At 50.9% G+C, this 20,836-nt stretch overlaps 1 protein-coding gene across 18 annotated transcripts in view; it reads right to left on the bottom strand.

The window, feature by feature from the left end:
- The window catches only part of LOC143369254 (bromodomain adjacent to zinc finger domain protein 2B), a 144,096-nt gene that overhangs the window by 88,776 nt on the left and 34,484 nt on the right, over positions 1–20,836 (bottom strand). For 2 of the 18 annotated variants that reach the window (XM_076812963.1, XM_076812961.1), the window contains exon 1: positions 2,807–3,024. The exons of the other annotated variants lie outside the window; for them this stretch is intronic. The gene's annotated coding sequence lies outside the window, so the exon portion shown is untranslated. Of the gene's footprint in view, positions 1–2,806; positions 3,025–20,836 lie in introns of those variants that run through there. 18 annotated transcript variants of the gene reach the window in all.

Raw genomic sequence — 20,836 nt, 5'->3', positions numbered from 1 at the left:
TTCTCCATGAATAATTATGCGAGTGGTCTCTGCCAACGACGAAAACCATTTCTCCCGGCACCTCGGGAGAGGTGGTCAGATTTCGTGACTTCAGTTTTCAACCCGATTTACAGTGAATATTGCCTTAAAGCAAATATCGACCAGTTTTTCTGAATCAGCAGAAAATTCTGAACATATTAGGTTTGTTTTGATAAAATAAGTAATATCTGTATTAGTTTCAATAATCATTTTATATTAGGTCGACCGCGTCACTCGGATTTACCCTTATTAAAGTAGTGAGACGAATAAGTCAATAAACCCCACAGTCGGGGTTAGTTGACAATTATGATGGGGTTAGTTAACTTGACATTTACTTTTCAGTTTCAACCCTTTCCCTGCGAAAGGTGTATATATATGCTGTCACAGTTCCATCAATATAGTATACGAAAGGCGTACACATATATCCTACGACCAATAAAAATTTTTTTCACTCTTCCACACTGTTATTTTTTTATTAAGTATCATGGTGTTAGATACTGTAATTATTTTCTACTTGTTTGTTATGATCTATTTGGAAAGCCTGAGAGTTTGAAGGGAGGCTAGGGCGTAACACTGGCAGGGGTGAGTTTGGAGAGATTTGCGGTGGGAAAAGTGGATTTGAGCATCTAAACTCTTGCCTCGACTGCATCTTGAGGATAAAAAGTGCAATTTTTAGTGTTATTCCTATGCTTAGTCAAGTAACCCCGTCCGACATTGTCAAGGGTCGTACATACAAAGCCTCCACGCACCGGATAAAACAAAATACCCTAAATTCTAGTCAATGTATCACGTTTCCACAAAATATTCATGAAAAACCATCAAGCAATACTTAGTGCACAAAAATTCATAAATAGTCGAAACAGAAATATTTACTTCCCGCCGACCTTTTTAGATTCTTCATTCCCACTGATGGAACACGCAAGTTTTTGTCACGGTGACACATTGAATGACAAGCTGTTCATTCATATGCGTCAATATCGCGAATCGCAGCATAATTTATTCCATAATACAACGATCAAAGGGAATTAGTCAACTAACCTCGTTAGTCAACTAGCCCCGGTCCACCCTACCTGCGAGTATAGCGGAGGAAAGTCGGAGTCATAAAACAGGCAGGGCCATAAACGGGAGCGGGGTCTTATTGTTGGCTGAGTCGAGTGGTTGAAACTGAGAATCTCGGGGAAAAAGTGAGCGAAACCTTGTTCAGGAACGTCCTTCCTAAATTAGTTCCTGCCGATCAGTTTTTCAGAAGCTTTTTATTACGCGGACGGTCCCGGGACTCTGGACCCCTGCTGGGCCGATCTCTCGAGAGGTAATTCTGTTTACCACCCCCGGTAATTTACGACTGGGAATTTTCCCTACCGCCGACTGTACCACCCGTATCATTATCGCAGCCATGGAAGCGAACGGTCGCTGACAGGTGCAGGGGTTTCGGTGCATGTCGTCCGCGTTGCTCGAGGTGCGTCATCAACGCAGTTTCTTCGAACGGCGTGAAAAGGTCATTGCGAGAATATGCAAGATGGTCGGCGGTTCCCGGATCCGTCCACGTACGGCTGGCTCGATTACGAGAGCAGCCAGGCTGCTCTCGACTCGGCTGGCCGCTGTTGAACCGCAGCTGCACTTAAGCCCGTCTCCCCGTGTGGCATTTCCGCATTGTCCACCATTCTTTCGACGATTTTTCGTCGCCACCGTGGCCGGCGATCGTTGATTTCTCGGCTCCGCAGCCCCTATTACCGGGCGACGCGTTCCCCGAATGAATTTCAACCTTAGAGGCTTCGCCCTTTGCTAGCAATATGCAGCTTCACGCGCGTACAATGCGCAGTCAATCCAGACGAGATAGTGTCCTATCCAATTTCAGAGATCGTACCTTCCGAAATAAAGCAGCAGAATTCCCTCGATTAATTAGCAATTTGGAGGCACGGGGCGGCGTATCGCGGCATCTAATTACAAAGTACGAACGCGGGGCCGATTCTCGGAAAAGAGTCCAATGTTCCAGCGCTCCTCTCACTTCCGGAGTGCGAGGAGATCGGGACGCGGACGCTCGGCCAGATAGCGCGATGCATTCGAGTGGCCAATGCCGCCGCTAACCAGCTGACGTTTCGAAAGAATCGCAGCATTCCGGCCGCGGGGCGGGAAGGGTCGACGGAGGTGCCGCGAGAACGAGCGAACATACGGCGCGGAGCCGAAAGGAACAGAGAAAGAGAAAGTCGAGCGCAACGTCGGGGAACGGCAGATGTAAACGAGAAGCTTTTACCTTTAATGGATTCGCCCCGGGGCCGTTCGAGATCTTCGGGGTTGAAAATACTCGGCAGTAACGAAGTTTCGTAACGAGCGGGCGGCGCTAAGCGCTAAGCGCACTTGACTGCGCCAATTTAAATCCGAACTGCGCGTCCCGATCGACACGCCCGTATTAAAAGTTGCTCGCCACGCGCTGCGCCCAGCCACGAATCTTCCCTTTGGTCCCTGCCAACTCACCGAATCGCCAAAAAATGCAAACCGCCTCTCTCGCGCCGTATCGAGCTCTCGACTCTGCATCGACCAATCTCATCCACCCCCGCGCGCTTCCAGAGAGTTCGCTTCACTGTACACGGGTCTGCTTGTACGCGCCACGTAGATTTGCGGATGTTACTCCTCTTTCGAGTTCGAGAATTTACTTTTGCAACACTTGCGTGGTTCGCGCTAGCGGCATCGATGGTCCGGATGGTGTTCGTCAGAAGCCACGCTCCTTGTACTATTCAGCGAGCCGCTTTCAGCTCGAAAACAATGAGAATCGCGAGTCCGAATACTTTACCCGTTCGTTTCCACCAGCTCGACGCTGGATATACAACTATCGCCTGGGAATCTTCGATTTCACTTGCACAACCAGCTGGCTAGAATTTTCAATCGCGAGCGTTCGAACGCTTCTATGACTCACTGTACTATACATCCTAAAGTAAGAATAGACGACGGGAACGCTTAACGCTTAATTCGCCCGCGCATTTCGGGGCACAGTCTGCCGCTGGTCTGCGTCGAACTTTCCAGCTAGTCTCGCTGGATTCTTGAAATCGCAACTGCACTTTATAAATCCTCGGATCGCCGCGCGTTCGCCAACGCGGTGCCGCGGGCCGCGTCGGGTTCGTCCACTGAGCCGCGCACCCGGAACACACACTCGAACGAGGTTACGAAACCGAGATTTTTAGGCGGACTCGAGAGTCAGGCGGGGACTTCGTCGTCGCGATTCGAAACCGTGGGCAAAAGTCGCGCGTAGACGCGAGTCCGCAGGCGAGGCGTTCGCGGAGATGGCAAGTACGTAGGAGGAATTTACTCGGAAGCAGCGCGTGCACATGCGACGATGCAACGGTGCAGCGGCTCGTGGTCGTCCGCGTCGCAGCGGTCGCGAGCCAGGAGGACACTGCACGTAACGCGCAACATTAGCCAGCATCGGGGCCGAAGCGAGACGCGGCGAGAGCCGCGTTCCACGTTCCACGTTTCGAGGCGGGCCGAGTACGAGCGGGCAAAGCGACGCGCGGCGCGCGTTTCCGCGAACTCGGGGGGATCTCCGATGGATTATCGTGACGCGATCGTGTCGGGACGGCGGCGGACGACAGGGCGATGCAACGACCAGCGTGCATCGGCGGCCGTAGCGTCTGCGGATTAAGAGAGCGGCGCAGCGCGCGATTAAACGCGCTGTACAAGGAAGTATAATAATTGCGTAGGTACCGAGCGACGTTAATGGAACGTCTTGCCAGCGGCTGTGGCTCGATCCAAGGGACAGCGTGTAATAAACGTGTGTACGGTTTCTCGTTCCCTCGCTCCGCTTCTACAGCGTCTCCTCGTCTCTTCCTGCACCTTGCACCGTCTCTCCTTCTCCCTCGTATCTCTGTGTCACCGCAGCAGTCGCGTCGTTCCTTCCCGCTCTCTCAATCTCTTTCTCTCTGTCTCCCTCCGGCTGCCAGCGTGCAGTCCCCGCCGCGCCGTCCGCTCTCGCTGGCGAGCGCGTATGCCCGCACACGTGTATACACAGAGGAACGCGCGAGAGAGACGCGCAGAGTACGGTTAAAAGGCGCAGAGACGAGAAATCGCCTGCGACTGGATTCCACGAGCCGGCCAACAGGCCACAAAACTTGGCCGAGGCTCAAAAGAATCGTCTCTCCTCTCTCCCTCTCGCCCCAACTCTCTGTCCCGTCCTCGTCGTCTTCCTCCTCTTTCTCTGCACGCGCGCGCGAGGATATCTCCTCTCCTCGGCTCGCACCGCCTCCTCTTTTTCCTTTTCTCGATCGTCGCCTTCTTCTTTTATTCGCGTTTCCTCCGTTCTCCGACGCCGCGCCGCGCCACGGCGTGGACTCCTCTTTTGCATTCTGCACCGCCGAATTACTGCTTAAGGCTGCCTCCATTCGGCGAGAGAACTCCTACGGAGCGAAGGATCCGCAGGGCCCCGGCCCGGAGAGGTAAGGAGGGGCGCTGCTCCCACCGCCAACGAGACGGCTGCGATTCGCTTGGAAATTAACGAAATTACTCGGGGCAACGGGCGCGTTCGAAAGGCGAGATTCGATCGCTCGCTACGCGCGCAAATTCAATAACGCGCTCGGTGATTAATATCGCCCGGCCCGGCCGCGCCTAATACTTTCGCACCGTAATTCATAATTGATGCGTCAACGTACGCTCTCCACCTCGAGGCAGCGTTTCCACGCGAGACGAGCTACAAAAACCTGCGTGCAGGCTCGCCGGGACTCGGGCGTCCTCCGCGCGTAGCCGCCAGCTAGGAAGGCGGAAAATTATCCCTCGCAACTTCGCGGCTCTTGTTTCTCTTTCCTCTTTTCCGGCGGCATCTAATTTTCTCCCGGCTCCCTAAGCCGCCCAACTCTGCCTCGCCGCCCCCTTTTATCCCCGCTCGGGCTTCGTGACCATGTACGAGCGGCTACGTGATCGCGGCGTTTAAAAACTTACTGATTTCGAATCTGGCAGCGCTGCGATAACGATAATGGCGGCGGCGACGCGGGCCAACCGATGTCTTTTTTAGATCACGATTGCACCCTCATTATGGATAAGCTTGGTATAACGCCTCTGCGTACACGCAGAATGGTCGCAGGCCTGTCTTTTCTATCTCGAACACTAAAAGGCCAAGTTGATTGTCCACCCCTGCCGGAACTCATAAAACTATATGCTCCACCCAGATCGCTCAGGGAATAACCCTTATTCTATTATGTCGTGTACAAAACGAAATATGGATCTTCGGATCCGATTAACCGGCTACTACGACAGGCAAACTTATATGCTGATGCAGTTGATTTCTTTCATGAATCCGTGGACGTATCAAAGAGTAAATTGCACAGAATGCTAAGAGCGAACGATCAAAATAGCTGGTAATCCGTTAACCCGACAAAACTAAATTTAATAGTATAGCATACACTTTTACTTCCACCCCTCACTTTTCACTTTTATTCTATTTTCTATGTATTTCTATTTCCATTTTCGTTCTCATTTTCATTTTCATTTTCATTCTTATCTTCATTTCCATTTTCATTGTACATTTTTCATTTCGCACTACTCATTCTTCGCCTCTATTTTTTCATTTTTCTCTCCACTGTTAAGTATAATTTGATATAGTATGCATATATGTAGATTTATTTCTATTCAACGCGCAAAATGTTATGTATCCTTGCTATATAATGGGTTCTAAGCCGTTTATGATTAATAAATAAATAAATAAATAAATAAATAAATATCGGTCAATTTTACGGAGCGTAATGCCGTGCCTTCCGCGAGTAGCAAATCCACCCTCTTCACATCCTTCCTTCACCCTTTGCGCACCGCGGGGCCCAATTAACTCCAGGTGAATGGACAAATGGTCTACTCATTCCTAGACCAACATTTATCCAAAAAACAACCTGCGTCCCGTTTCAGAGAGCACTCGCGTCAGCCGAGAGTTCGCGGGGGCCGAGTGAACGTTTAAAAACGTAATTTTCGATGCCCCCAAGGCGACAGACGCGTCGCGAAAGCACACTCCTGGTCGAGATTTTCTCTAACCGAAGGAGGGTCAGAAGGATGGAAAATTATCCCTCGAATATCTGACTCTCCCCCGTCGTCTCTCTCGTTCCCCCGACTCCCTGTCGCCCCCCGCCACCTCCCTGCTCCTCTCGATCGTTCCTTCCCCGTCGAACCTGTCCGATTGCCCGTTTCCTTCTCGTTTTCGTCCTGGCCGACCGGCCGGTTTCCTCTCTTTCTCCCCGGACACTCGGGTTCCATCGTTTTCGCGTGTGTACGTGGGCAAGCAGCAAGGCGCTCGATATTTCAGGCCGTCGCCCACGAGAAACGCAGTTCCTGGGGGCGTGTTCCGCACTGGCATGGTCGACGGTGGCCGCCCGGCGTTACCTCGGTTCGTTTACACCGAACGTAGAAACGGAGAGCTGGCATAATTTCCGGCGGAGACGGTGGCGTGCGCAGCTAACGCCGTTTCATGCGTCCGCAACGATTCCACACTCTGCCTCGCCTCGCCTGGCCTCGAATTGCCACGAATCGCCTGCCGGCCGCGAGCCGAGTCGGTCCCGCGACTATCAGCCGCTTTTAAGGTAGCCCCCGCGCGTTCGTCGCTCCTTCCCAATTAACCCTCCCGGTGACACCGTCGCGCTCAGATTAACTCGGGCCAGCCGCGCGTCTTCGTTCTTCCCCCGCGATGCCAAAGTCCCTCCATCGGCTCATCCGAACTACATTTCCGGAATAGGGACTCGCTTGGACACTAGGAGTGGACCGAAAAAATTGAATTTTTGAAACTCCAAACTCCCCACTGTGTCACTCCTCGTGGCTTAGGATCTGAGACAGTCAGATCTGGGGAACAGAATTCTGACCTGCTAGCTGATGCTATATTCACAAGATGTTTTTGATCCTTAGTACGTTGTTTGAAAACTTTCGCAACAATACGGTACACCGGGGCGAATCGGATCGCTTTGTGTTTGACGGTAAAAAAATACTAGTCAAACATTAAAACAACTAATTTTTTATTATATATTCGTGACCAGTACACATTTGGCTTTAAGATTAATAGTAGAAAATAGAATCAAACTTTAAAATGTTGCTTCTGCAAAGAAAAAACCAAAAAGTGAGAAATATCCGATTCACCCCGAGAAATCGGTGGTTTTTCAGCAGAAGCGGCTGAGAGTAGTTGTGGAAGCGCTGGGTCGCACGATTACGTATGCCCGGAGAGGAGGAACCGCATGAACCACCCCGTCCGCATTCTGGCATCTCCTAAAAGACGCTAGCTCGCCATGAGGCATTCGAGCCGCGTCTCGCGGGGCACGGTGACACGCACGGGGCGCGAATTTTAAAATCTATTCGCCGGGCGCGCGGCCCGAGCGACGCGGCGAAACAAAGGGTGGGAATAATGGGATTTGCATGGATACAGAGTAAATCTGGAGGGGAGGGGGGGGGGGCGTGGAATAAAAGTTGCGCGGCGCAGAGGAGGCCGCTGCCGCGGAGAGACAGCCGCGGCAAGGATATATCGGATGATCGCGTTAAATGTAAATTTTCTCGGTCCCGCGAAAATAATAATTGGGCACATTCGCGCGATAAATCGAACGCAGCGATTTAAAAGCGAGCAACGCGTTTAATAAAACGTGTCCGAGAGCGATTTATTAATCGTTCGCGAATGAATCGCTGGCCGGCGAGCCGGTTCGATTCGTTCGTTAAAATACCGCACCTCGGTCGCGTATCGCGCTCTCCGCGGAGATCGCCTTATATTAATACCGCTAACGGAGCGGAGATATAAACCGATAAAATTTACTGTAACCATAAAATATTTTACGCCCCTCCAGTCGCTTAAGTTCCTACTTAGCCCGAGTTATCTCCTCCATAAATTCGGTCCGCGAACACGCCAACGGCGGGGAGGGCCGAGCGAGCGGCGAGGGCGCGGGCGCGGGGCGGCGGAAAAAATCGTTTTCCACCTCCCATCGGTAGAGTTCGAAAACGGCGAACGGAAAACTGTGAGAGCGACGGACGTCGAGCGGCGCGGCGGGATCGCAAGGCGATATAAAGCGAGCGGGCATCGAGAGAGCGTAGGTGGGTGTCCGCTCAGCGACGAGGAACACCGTGGTCGTCGAGGGAGTGCGTCGGGTTGACTCACTCCAGCGGGCTCCTCAGCGCGCCGCCGTCCCTGTAATTTCCATGCGCAAGGTGCAGCGTGCGCGTACCGCGATCAGAGCGCGCGTATATTCGCGCCGCGTAAGAGACCAGAACTGTCCGTTGACGTCATCGGGAGAATTTATTCGACACGCGGGAGTTCGACGTGCCCCGCTCAGCGTGGCATCCCTGAAGTGAATGAGTGTCTCTGGCTTCTCTGATTAGTCTCCCTCGCGAGTGTTCAAGAGGAAAGAGCGACGCGGCTGGACAGCGCCGGGGAAATCGTTAGAACGAGCATCGACACTTTGCGCTCGCCGTAATTCAGCTTCGGAATAGGCAGTCCTCAATTTTGCTAACTGCCTGACACCGAGGTCCGCTAGGAAAGCCGATGATGTCCTTATGAAATTTCCATTTGCCGATCGCGCGACCGACGAAACACCTCCTGACATTAATTCCCACCCAGTCCACGCCAGTGATCGATCCGAAATCACGAACGATCGTTGGTGCGTGAAACGACATCAATCGGGCTTTCTCGCAGAGATAACGAGGCTGCGCTGCGGGCCCAAAAAGGGGTGGCTCGGCGCGCGCCCCGCTTGCGAACGATGAAGCGGTGGTTCTTCGTAGAAAGGGTTGCCGAGTGTCGAGCGTATAACGTACAAATTATACGCGGCCACGGAACGGGTGATTTACACGCAACAAACGAACCATGGAGAACCGTTATCCCGAGTTCAGCGCGGTTACGTGCTAAGTATCCATCGAGAAATTGTATCTGATACACTAATCGGAGTACTTGGCCGTTGCCATTACTCCAACCGTGGCCAAATTTCAGGCTTCCAGGCATCGCCTTAAAAACTTTCGAAGGATTCGTATGATCGCCGAAAAATACATCCAGGGGCTATATGGTAAAAAAGGCAGGTAATATGGAACACATCTGATATCAAAAGCTTGTCAGAAATAGGGGAATTTGTATTTTTTTTTTTAATAAACCTAACACGAGGGGACGAAGGAACTAATGCATAATCATATTTACATCGTCAAATGTAAAAAAATCCAATTGTTTTGCGATATAGTAAAATATTTGAAAAGAGTGAAAATCAGCTGTTCGAAAAAATGGGTCCTAATATGGAGCACGTAGGAAATTTGTAAAGAAAACTGAAAAATCTTTTTTCTTTTTTTTTACTAAAAAGCAAGATTTATTAAGTAGAAGACAATAAATAAATATACACCGTTTTTGGAATTAATTCGTGCTTTCTACGTCTCCTACACATTTGGCACGCGAATAATACGTCGGAAGCCCCACATTCCTCGTGTGCCCACTGAAAGCAGCGAATACATTGGGTCTACTTTTCATCGTCATTATTTTTATATCTACCATCGCAAAATAATCATTCCGCATCATTGTCGTAATCGTCAACTTCGTCTATGTTACTCGGTATGTTCCATATTACGTACACACATGTTCCGACAAGAAATTAAGAATTATACTAAGAAGAAAGCAACTTTATTGGTAAACTATTGTTGAATAATCAAGAACACACATATTTAACGATAAATTATGTGAAAATGATACTTTGTAACATACCTTCGCTACAATATTTAACTGTTTCATGCACTTTTCAGAAACTTCTACACCCCGCGAAAAATATAAACGTTCCTCTTTCAACGATGGATGCCCAATTCATGCTCAATTGTCAATATCATCGTCTCTTCTATCCAGGGATCTAGTATACACGATTGCCTAAAGAGTTCGTTACTTCTTTATCGAAATTTTACGTAGTTCCATATTACGCGTCGTTCCATACTACCTGCCGCGTTTACCCTACACCCTGCACGTCGTCATTACTCAAAACCCTTATCTCATTGGTACAGCGAGACGATCTGGAATCATTGAAAATCGGATCTCCGTCGAAGTTCGCGGGTCGTTTACCACCGCGTTGCACGGAACGGCACCGAAAAGTGCCACGGAACCGCCTAGCGCTGGTAATTTCCACAATTAGCGTTCGCCTCTCGGCACGCAGAAGCCGCGCGTCTCGCCTTATTTATAGTTCTCGGTACGTCCCGCGGTTCGAAGAGTTTCGTAAAGTACCGTTCGGCTTAGAGTCCGGCGGAGCGAGCTTGAAGTCCACGGGCTGCGGCACCCCGTATAATTATCGCCGGCAGTGGTCCGCGCCGCGGCTAACTAAGCCATCGTTTCGCGAACGGTTCTCAGTTTGCGTATATAAAAAATTCGTTGGGGCATAAATCTCGTTTACCGAGCAACACAGAGGCACCGGGCGCGGGCACACGCGCGTCGGCCTCGACTCAGCGAGCCGTCGATTTGCCGCATGCCCGACAGCGTTACTTTTGTATCGAGCTACGCGACCGCGTAACGCGCCGACATACACACGCGCGCAAAATAATTACAACCTCCTAGGAGAGGCGGCGCAGGAGAGGGGGGGGGGGATGCGGCATGCCGCCGAGGGGAGGTGTAGGGTGAAGCGAAGGGAGAAGGAGCGTCGAAACGAGCCAGTTTAAAAAAAAAAAGCATCCCACCGATAATACCCATATTCCCGGCCATCGAGGCCCGCAGAGCTGCGCAAAATTCCAGACTCGGTGGCTCTCTCGTTCCTTGCCATCGCTCCGCGAAGAGCAGAGAGGAGAGGCCGCTGACGCTACTGGTTCCCGTGCTACGCGCGGCATCGCCGGGAGCGACGATAATATAAAGCTCGTCGCTCCTAGCCGTCGCGGCGCTGCGCGCGTGTGTGCACGTACACGTACGCGGACGACGCGACGCAACGGGAATAGAGAAACCGAGGATAACGAAGGAGAAGGGATCATCCGAGAGGAGACCAACAGCCGAGCATGTGTACGCGCCCGTGCATCTCTACTCGCGCTTTCATCTCGCGCGAGCGCAAACAGACACGCAGCCGGAGGAAGCGCTCGCGAGCGCCTGCGATCGGACAAAATAGTCCAGTGAAATTAGGATCTGTCTTCGGAATAAATCCCACCGAGCTAAATTTTGGTACGAGCCTTTACTTGGTCGTTTTAAACGATATGTCGAAAGTCCCCATCGATGCGACTGTTGCTGAAAATTTTACGGAGGGATGAAGAAAACAACAGTTTTTCGCGAATATCTCGTTATCTAACAGTTTTGCGACAAAAATAGTTATTATACAGTTTGTAGCCTAGGAAATTCTCTACAAAAAAGGTCCTATGAGTTTTTTTCGTAGGAGTAACCATTTTCATGTGTGTCGAGTTACCAAGTTTCAACCCCCATACATTTGTCAAGGGAAGATCCCGAACCCTGAAATTCAAAAAATTATGAAACTCTGTAAATATGTAGGGGAAGTCCTCCTGAGTACATCGCAATTTTGTTTGCTGTCCAAATTCACTCCAAGAGGGTGCAATTGACCCCTGATTTTTTTTTTATATTGTATCATTACTCGCGAACTGTAGGAGATAGAAAAAAAGTGTTCAGGAAAAAGTTACTTCTTTTAATTAGGACTATCATTTGGTGAGTTATAGTTCTTACAGTTCTTACGGTTCGCGAGTTATAACACAAAATAAAATAAAAACTGATTTTCAGGGGTCAATTTCACCCACTCAGAGTGAATTTGAGCGGTAATTTTATAATTTTTTGAATTTGCGAGGCGAGGATCTTCGCTTGCGAGAAATAATACACTCATTTCCACACCACCTCGGAGGTAGAGTACCGACGCGCTGACGTTCTCATTACTCCTACGAAAAAAACTCATACGACCTTTTTTGTAGAGAATTTCATAGGCTACACATTGTATTATATCTTTCTTTGTCGGAAAACTACTAGATAACGAGATATTTGCGAAAAAAACTGTTGTTTTTTTTCAAGTCTCTGTAAAATTTTTAGCGGCGGTCGGATCGATGGGGACTTTTGACATATTGTGTAAAACGACCGAATAAAGGCCCGTACCAAAATGTAGCTTGGTGGGAATTATTCCGTAGATTGGGCAGATTTGCGTCTAAATTCACTGGACTAAAAAGATAATCGCGAGGAGCTTGGCTGTCGCTGGCCAGCACCCGAACGGTGACACGGGCGGAGAGAAGTCGCCCTGGTGGGCCGCTGAGGGGGAGGCTGCGAAGACGCGAGCGAAGAGAACGAACGAAATGCCGAGGAGTGCCACGGAGGCAGATCGAGAAAGGGACCCTCTATCGCGGGAAGAAAGACGACGCATAAACGAGAGAGCGTAACGCGGAGACAGAGAAAGAGGGAAAGGTGCAGGCGGATAATAGGGAGAGAGCTGGTGCCTTCGCTGCCGCCTGCCGTCGGCGGTACACCGTGGGGTGAGTCGGCGCGGGAACGAGCGGTTTCGTGGGTCGGTGGGTGGACCGGGAGAAGCGTAGCGGACCGAGATAGAGCGCGGCAGAAGCGGTGGAAAGAGCGAAGGCAGCGGGGGTGGGTGGGATGAGGTTGGTTAGGCGGGCGCCGCGTGGGGCGGCGCGGCGGGGCCATGAGACGAGCGCGTACTCGTGCTAGAGCATAGGAAGCGAGCAGGAGGTGCACGAGGTGCGCGAGTTGTAGGGGAGGGCGAGGGAGACACGCTGCGAGAGGCGCTGGCTGAGTTTGCGAGCACGCGCTACTACTCTTCGAGGCTCGAGTTCTATCTGGCCGTGTGTCCCTATCTACTTCTTTCTCCCTCGCCAGTTACCCCGCGGCCCCTCTCGCTCTCTCTTTTCTTCGACCGGTGCACGTAGAGTACTCGATCCTCTCTCGCTTACCCTCGTTCCTCCCGATTCGCCTCGTTCGTCCTTCTCGCGTCGAGGGCGTTTTAGTCCCTCTCTGTCCCTCTCTCTTCCTCGTTCGAGTTGTCCGCTGGGATCGCTTCGCTCTCCTCCTCGCTCCTACTTTCCCTCTGGGTTTCGTTCCTGACACTCCACCAGCCGGCTTCCCTGCCTCTCCCTCCCTACCCCGGGCCCCGGTCCACTCTTCTTCCTCGCGACAGCCGCATCGGTTCTCGTTCTCTGCGTCCTCGTCTCTGTGTTGGATCGCGCACGTACGTGTACGCCACAGTACCTCTCTCATTCCTCTTCCCTCTGTTTCTTTCTCGCGCGCACAAGCTCGGCGTGGCCCCGGTTCCTCTCCTGCTCGACGCTACCCTGGCCTCCTCCTCCTCCTCCTCCTGCTCCACCACTACCACCACCATCTATACGCTCGTCCTCTCACCGTCTCTCTCTCTCTCTCTCTCTCTCTCGTCGAACCGATCGTCGGCTCGCTCTGACCAGCGTGCGCGAGGCACGAGAAAGGCTCAGAGGCGAGTTCACGTTCCATCGCGAAACCGTCGGCGAAATTGGTATATCGGGGGATGGAGCATGCACCGAACGGCTTCAGGGGGACCGAGATATGGCCGCGACGTACCCGACACGATCGAGACGGACGTTCCAAGGCATTCGGGGTTTGCTGCGCCGAAAGGATGAGCCCGCAACCACCCCGCTCACGCTCTACCTGTCGCGAACCTTCAACCCTCCCCCAATCCCTCGCGAGCAGCCAAAACTTTCCATGCGCCAGATAAAGGAGACTCGATAATTAATAGCAGAGGATGATGGACGGCAGCAAGAAGCATAGAAGACCGAAGGGTTCGGCTGGCTTCTTTGTCCGTGGAAATAACGTCGGTGGAACGAGGGCCTGGACGTCAGTGGCATGGATAGAGTCAACCTGTCCGGTCTCGAGGCCGTTATTCATATGTCATTAGTGAACTAATTATCGATAAGTAAACATTTGGGAGGCGGCAGGCTCGTAAGGCTTGTCTAAGGAGATTGTCATTGCAAGTTGAGCAGAAGGGTCGGGAAACGTTCGCTAACTTCCACGAGGAGACCTGTGATCTTTATCGCAGGCGGAGCTCTGGCCACCAGCGATCTCGATAAAGAAAATGAGGAAAGTAGTAACGAGATTCTCGACCCTCGCAAGTTTTTTAAATTACCTAGCCGTGCAGTCTCGTCGGTGCATTTGTCGAGTACCGTTGGATGACCAGGCTTCTGCTAGCCCCGACTCACTGACGAGCATAACCGATAACGACAGCCTACTTCCAAATCCGATTACTCAGCGCTCTGCTCCGTTTCCAATTCGAGCTCCGATTCTGCGCGGAGTATAAAGCGTCGCCAAATAAATACGATACAGGGTAAACGATATAGTTATTCACCAGGGTGCAGCAGTTGACCACTTCAAATTTCGGCCGCCATAGTCTAATGAACCATAGTCAATAACATCGAAACTACTGATTTCTTCAAAGTTTCTTCGGTGTTAGATTCATCTTCGATACTTCTCCTTTCGCCTGGTATAACAAAATTTCATTTACAAAATTCAAGTTACTTATTCCACAGCGTTTACCTAAACCGAAGCTCTTAGGTGGTCAACTACTGTATCGTTTACCCTGGAACCGAAAGCAACTCGATGAAAACGACCCGTTCCCATAAATGGACCAACAAGGCGCTCGGAGAACTGCAAGCTGAGAGCGACGAAGTGCTTTCCCGACAGTTTCTGCCGAACTTCCCGCGAAGATCAATCGGATTCTAACGGTGCTCGGTGGATTAATACATATCGATACATCATCTAGGGCGATGAAAAAACCAAACCGCCGAAATTGGGTAAATCGGTGGCGCGAATGGGTCTCGCCCCGCTCCCTGTCATGTTTCATTCAGATCAAAGCTTCGGTTACTTTTTGTTTCTCATTATTACCGAGAGTTTAAAATACAAAAGTTCATTAGTTTTCCTACGATGTTATGCAGTTCTATTTCTTCCCATCCTCTGCTGTAATTTTTTACTCGCCTCGAACAAACTGGTATTCCAAATACACTGCACTTCCTCTACGCGACTTATGAATGAATACGTCGGCGCGGGGTGCATGTGTAATCATAGCTATGCTACACGTACACGGGCAGCCCGGGGTATAATATCGGTCAAATCGCTTGTTGTGCGTCGGGGCAATCAGGTTTCGCGCGCGAGCGAGCCGGCGGCGAGCATAAACACGCCGGCGCGGCGCGTAGATCACTTTCATGAGCGCATAATCGCGCGCCCATCGATTCGTTTGCCGATCGTTAGCGTTGCGCATTAACATATGATAATGGCCGCAATAAAGTGATAGCGGCGCGACGTCGAACTCGGATTAAAAAGCTGATAAACACGCCCGGGCGGCACGCGCGAGTTTCGGCCGCGCCGGTTAAGCGTAATTGCTCCCGGCCGGAGCTTTGTCCCGCGGAACAAACCCAGTTCCCCTCCGTTTCGTACCCTGCCGGAAAAATGTTCGCGTGTAGTTTTCGTGTAAACCATTAAAAATGCTCTCGCATGAAACTCTCTCGCCTTTCGTCTCTCGACCTCGCGCGATAACGTTTTACAAACGCTGCCCCGCTGTACCCCCATCCACCCTCGCGCGAGCCCGTGTACGCGCGTGCACTCTGCTGTGCAAAGAGAGAAACAGCGGGAAACGTACACCGGCCCCGGGGCGTTTCACGCATCAAGCGCAAATATAAATTTATGGACGACTCTGGCTCGCTCCCTCCGCCTTCTCGGCGGCGACGCGGCGTTTAACACCGAGCCATTGATTTGCCCCATTGACACCCAAATGAAACGTGCGACAATGGCCCCCGATAAAGAATTCGTAACCCGAGAAATCCACCCACGCGCCAGCGGTGTGCACGTATCGTGTCGCGCGGCGAGAGAGGGACAGAGCGGGAGAGAAATGCAGCGTAATTTATTTTTATCGCGCCGCGTGCTCCGTCCGCCGTCGCCCTTCCGCGTCAAGGTTGCTCGAAAGAAGCCCCCAATTTAAAGGTTCAACCGCGTCCTGGCACACTTCTAGCCACCCTCGGCAGCCCTTTATCACACGCCCCCACCCCCGCCTCCCGCGACAGCTGTTAATTACGGGGGAAAATACGCGCGACGCCGCGGAAGCGACACCGTTCTCTCTCCGCGTGTCTCCGCGGAAGCTGGTCGTTCCCGAGGCGGGGAGCTCCGCGCATCGGGCGAAAACTCTACCGCGTGCCGTTTTAATTCGCCGTGTATTTACCATTATCGCCGCCACGGGGGAATTTTAATTCGTTCCGCGCGGGGGCGGTCCGGGGGAGAAGCGCGAACGTAAACAGAAGAAAACGCTGCGCGCGTAATTGCATGCGCGCTAGCGGTGCATAAACACGGCGCAAAAAAGAACGGGGGCCGGGCTGCGTTACACCGGCGACAATTGCTTTCCAATATGGGAGGCCGTTGCGAATAAATTATTAATTGATCATGAGCGCGCTAGCCGCTGCTCGCAAAACCTCGTGAATTACGGCGAAACGCTCGGTGGGATACGTTTAAATACGCTGACTTTTTGCCGGTCGATTGATTCGTTATTTAAATCGGAGCGTCCGGAAGAACCTGTCGGCGACTTTACCCGCGAGAATTCAGGGAAGAGGAAGCTGGTTTCGCGGCTCTGCATAATTCAGCGTAATATTTAACCGAGGATTGAAACCGACACAGAGTTAAAGCGAGTCGAGAGCGCGCGAATCCGAGATCGATACTCGAGATTATCGCTGCGAGTTAAAGGGTTATACCTAGTCAGGCGGCTGAAGAGAGGCGAAGATTTGTGAATTATTTTTGAGGAAGCGGAAGCGTATATTTTTGCAAAACTTTTTGCGCTTGAAAGAGCAACGTTTAAAGAACATTCGGTAATTTTTTCGTCGAAAAATATTTAAGCGGATATATATTAGACCAGATTGTCTAAAATCAAATTAATCTGGTTCCGAATGACAGTGCTCACCGCAAAAGCAAATTATTAAAAATGCTTCTTGGATGTCGGTTGTTACTTTATTATAAACTTAAATATTTTTCTACGAAAAAATTACCAAATGTTCTTTAAACGTTGCTCTGTTAAGCGCAAAAAGTTTTGCAAAAATATACGCTTCCGCTTCCTCAAAAAAAATTCACAAATCTTCGCCTCTCTTCAGCCGCCTGACTAGGTATAACCCCTTAAGATGTCAGGCAAAGAAAACTTCCATTTTTCCCTGCGATACGCTTCTCGAATCGCGTCGGCGTGGCTCCTACGGGCACGGTGCTTCTTTCGTTGCTTGCTGGAGTGCCACGTTCCGCGTAACAGCCGAGCAGCGGGCCCTCGCAGAGGCTGACGAGCTGTGTCTTTGACCCTAGCAAGCTTTGACCATGACACGATATAAACGAGCCGACAGTCGCCGCTTATTATCGTGTCATGAAGGTTCGTGTGGCGCGTTAGAATCGCGCCGATGTCACCGTCGCTGCGGAATGCCACCCAGATCCGCCGCGAATTATCATAGCGTCAAGAACGCGTTAAGACCTCCCCCGTGGATTCGCGGAAACGTGACGCGACGAGCCGCGGGAATCGCGAACGCATCGATGATGTCAACGCGGGGAATCGACCCTCCCCCCCTACCATTTTATTTCGCCTTCAATTCTTTCTGCCCCCAATCAGTATATTTATACCGGGGAATCTACAGTTCCATCGACCTCGCATTCGTACTTTCAATTACACGTTATTGGAGGCACGTTATCAGCGAATAGATATCGGATAGATTAACGCTGATAAGTCCAGCGGTGTCTGTGGACTTTTCCCGTGATGGACGGGCGCGACGCGTCGAACGGGCGAGTGAAATCTCCGAAATCAGGTAAATGTCCCAATAGGTACGTGGACACGTCTCGATAGTTGGACACCAGTGCAAATAATACTGATTGTTACAGTTAATATTCGCTTCATCCATAAAAGAACTATTTTATTCAATTAGTCAAATATTTAGTAAAATATATTCATATATATACGTTTCTTAGTAAACTTGCAGCACTCGTAAAAAAATTAATTCTCTTGAACTCTCCAGTTTACACTATTTTAGTATTGCTCGTATCTGATTTGCTAAGCAGTCTCTACTTTTTCTCAAGCGAATATCATTAATAATGTTTAGTATACTGTGTGTAACTAATACAATTTTAGAAAAAATGGTACCTTGTGGTATTATTTTCTGTTTGGAAGATTCAAATTAAAGTTCGTATTAGGTTTTTATCCGCGTCTATCTACTGGTACAGTGAAATCCAGGAAGGGTCCCTAAACCTGGCCCCGTGTCCAAACTGTGAAATAAGTACGCGTTATTGTCGACACAATAATAAACTAATTACTTAACACCGTTAGCAATTATTGCTTTGCATTCCTGCTATCTTGTTTTAATGATAATATTTAATTCATGCGTGAAATTCGTGTATTACACACGAATACACAGCCGCAAAATTAGTCACTCGATAACAGATTCTTTTTACTCAAGTTTGTTTACTGATTTGAATTAATTACATATACAGAAGAAGTATGCCAAAAGAAAAAACTATTATGTCTTTCTTTATTCAAATTCTCTAGAAGACATCCAAAGTGTTGATGTTTCATTTAAGGGAAAGGGCCCAGGTGGCAAACGTTCTGGGGGGCCCATTTATTTAGAAAATGAAGAGGTAGTGTACTAAAAACGGGTCAAGCGTGGTAGTACGAAAAAAATGTAGCGCTTGAATACCTATACCTAATCATAATTTTTTTTTGGACATGGGCCCTGGTGCCTTCAGGACAGGGGCCCAGGCGGCAACTGCTCATCGGCCGCCCTGTTAAATTCGCCACTGATCGTATGTCCATGTAATGGGACAGTGAAATCGGGACAAACTAGTTAAGCTGTCCATGTATCGAGACATTTTACCTTGCGCTCGGAAGCGCTGGGTGACGGTGCCGCGCGAACCCGCCTGTCGCATTAACGGCGGTGATTTTTCCACGGCCGGGGGCCGCGGAATACATTCGACGCAGCGCTGTTTTCGATGGCGCGGCGCAATTATGCAAACGCGGCACGAATGCTGTCGCTCTGCGCGTAGTTGGCCGCGACGCGAGCCTCGCTATCAGCGGAGCGTTTTCTTTGCCGTGTCACACACACACACGTGACGCGATTGCGAAATCCCCGGGCAGAGCCGCACCAGACGCGCTTTTTGTTCGGGAACGCGCGATCGCCCCGGGAAGTAAGAAACGGAATACAACGGCGCGTAATTCGACCGTCGGCTGGCATCGTCCCACGGCGCAGTTAAAGATCGGCCCCGACGGCTTCTGCCGCACCGTCGTCGAGGCGTGCCTCTTCTAATGGCGAACCTCGAGCAATCAAGCGAGAATTAATGGAATCCCGCGACGCGCGAGCATCGTGTTACGGATCTCTGGAAAGTCGCATGCGAGAACCCGAACGATTCTACACAATCGCGAGAATCCGCTTTGAATATCGTCTCGAAACTGTATTACCCGGAGAGGAGCATTCATAAGAAACAGGTGCGCAGCAATGCTGTGAAAACGGCTGCGGCTGACCACGAAAGATGCGAGTGGCTACAAAATTTCAAAAGTAAAAAATGGGGGACGGAAAAAAAGTTAACAATATTTTTTTATTAATATTTCGGAAACTAATGAATACCCGAAGCTACAATTTTAGATTTAGGGTCCATATCCCCTCCCCACCCTTCCCACCAAACCTCATCTCGATCGGCCACCGGTCCCTTTCGGAATAATATCCTCGAGGGGAACTCGTATCGGTCACCCGTGCGAACTTCGATACGAAACCGATGGAACACGGCGAGAAGGAACTCGACGCGCAGAGAACGCGGTGATGGAGTACAGTACGAATGGCCAATGTAACCGGCGTATTGAATCTGGACGTTAGGTATTACAAAAGCTTCAGGCGCGCAATTATGCCCCCGCTGGTGATAGCCAATTGGGTCAGAGTCAGAATTCTCTCGGTTCGTTGGTTGTCACAGTGGTCCAGTTTGACGATCTGCAGGCCCAGCACATAGGTGTTTTCCAGGCAGCGGCTAAGAAGCCGCGTCAGCCATCGGACACACCCTGTATCTGAGGAACTCCCCTTATTCAGAGTCGAGAGTTACAGCGCGCTGGGACTACATCGGTATCCTAGCGTGCGCTCAAACTCAGATCAATAAAGCGCTCCTTTATAGACTTCACTACACACGGCTGTACAAGCTTGGCCAACTCTCCCTCCACCGTTCGTTCGTTCGTTGGTTCGTCGGTCGGACGCGGTCTTCCTCGCTCTTGCGCGTGCACACACGGAAAGAGTCAGCCTCTGCCACCTCCCTGAAATCGCCACCCTCCCCTAGCCACGGCATCAGAGCGCACCGCTGCCCTCCTGCTACGTAGCAACCCCTCGCGCCCTGCGTCGTTCGAACCCCGTGCACGCCGGCAACTACTAGGCCGTAAATAACCGAATGACCCACCGCGAATAACAGCCGGCAACGCGACGAGCTCCGATCCGCCCACCCGTTATATGCGCGGCCAACTTACGCCGCAACCGCTCCGCGCTTCCATCGTTGCAACGAGTCAGGAGAAATTCGTAATGCCGAGGATGCAGGTGAGTACACGGACGAAGGCTCGAGGTGTCACGGAGAGGAATCACAGGGTGATTACGGAAACTCGGTTAACGATCTCCCCGAGCCATCCGCTACGTACATACGTGTACGTAAGATTCGCAATCTCCCCACTGGACTTCCTTCGGACCCTCGCCGATCGTGCCAACTCGGCCGTGCCGGTAAGTGAATTCCGCGAGTCAGACGGGGGAATTAATTATACTTTTCCAAGATTTTCCACGGCGCCCGAGCGGCTCGATCATTGGAAAAGATGATGGAGCCGGGCAATTAATACGGTTGCCGTATCAATCACCCCGGCGTACCGTTACCGCAACGACGGTAAAAATTTCATATCGCTGCAGG

The sequence above is a fragment of the Andrena cerasifolii genome, chromosome 5 (genome assembly GCF_050908995.1).
Source record: "Andrena cerasifolii isolate SP2316 chromosome 5, iyAndCera1_principal, whole genome shotgun sequence".
NCBI lineage: Eukaryota > Metazoa > Arthropoda > Insecta > Hymenoptera > Andrenidae > Andrena > Andrena cerasifolii.
This window is presented reverse-complemented; position numbering and strand designations above follow the sequence as displayed.